Consider the following 1,408-nt stretch of genomic DNA (forward strand, 5'->3'; position numbering starts at 1 on the left):
GGTGAAACTTTTGCTGTTGCCTTGGACATATCAAAAGCCTTTGATAGAGTCTGGCACAAAGCTTTGATTTCCAAACTACCCTCCTACGGTTTCTATCCTTCTCTCTGTAACTTCATCTCAAGTTTCCTTTCTGACCGTTCTATTGCTGCTGTGGTAGACGGTCACTGTTCTTCTCCTAAATCTATTAACAGTGGTGTTCCTCAGGGTTCTGTCCTGTCACCCACTCTCTTCTTATTATTCATTAATGATCTTCTAAACCAAACTTCTTGTCCTATCCACTCCTATGCTGATGATACCACCCTGCACTTTTCCACGTCTTTTCATAGACGTCCAACCCTTCAGGAGGTAAACATATCACGCAGGGAAGCCACAGAACGCCTGACTTCTGATCTTTCTAAAATTTCTGATTGGGGCAGAGCAAACTTGGTATTGTTCAATGCCTCAAAAACTCAATTCCTCCATCTATCAACTCGACACAATCTTCCAGACAACTATCCCCTCTTCTTCAATGACACTCAACTGTCCCCCTCTTCTACACTGAACATCCTCGGTCTGTCCTTTACTTATAATCTGAACTGGAAACTTCACATCTCATCTCTAGCTAAAACAGCTTCTATGAAGTTAGGTGTTCTGAGACGTCTCCGCCAGTTTTTCTCACCCCCCCAGCTGCTAACTCTGTACAAGGGCCTTATCCGTCCATGTATGGAGTATGCTTCACATGTCTGGGGGGGGTTCCACTCATACTGCTCTTCTAGACAGGGTGGAATCAAAAGCTTTTCGTCTCATCAACTCCTCTCCTCTAACTGACTGTCTTCAGCCTCTCTCTCACCGCCGCAATGTTGCATCTCTAGCTGTCTTCTACCGCTATTTTCATGCTAACTGCTCTTCTGATCTTGCTAACTGCATGCCTCCCCTCCTTCCACGGCCTCGCTGCACAAGACTTTCTTCTTTCTCTCACTCCTATTCTGTCCACCTCTCTAACGCAAGAGTTAACCAGTATTCTCAATCATTCATCCCTTTCTCTGGTAAACTCTGGAACTCCTTGCCTGCTTCTGTATTTCCACCTTCCTATGACTTGAATTCCTTCAAGAGGGAGGTTTCAAGACACTTATCCACCAATTTTTGACCACTGCTTTGACCCTTTTAGGGACTGGCATTTCAGTGGGCATTTTTTTTTATTAGATTTTTGTTGCCCTTGGCCAGTATCCTTCCTACATAAAAAAAAAAAAAAAAAAAAAAAAGTGATTGGGGAGAGTCCATGAAAATATCTTCCAAATTTAATAATAAGATCAACCCGTAATAGTTTCTCCCTTTGAGTGAATACAAGTTCAAGGTTTTAAAATGCTGATCATGACATGTTCTCAAATCCTTGAATTCTTTTTGCCCACTGTCTCTTAACTGACTCCAA

The sequence above is a fragment of the Scylla paramamosain genome, unplaced genomic scaffold (assembly GCF_035594125.1).
Source record: "Scylla paramamosain isolate STU-SP2022 unplaced genomic scaffold, ASM3559412v1 Contig24, whole genome shotgun sequence".
In the NCBI taxonomy this organism is placed as follows: domain Eukaryota; kingdom Metazoa; phylum Arthropoda; class Malacostraca; order Decapoda; family Portunidae; genus Scylla; species Scylla paramamosain.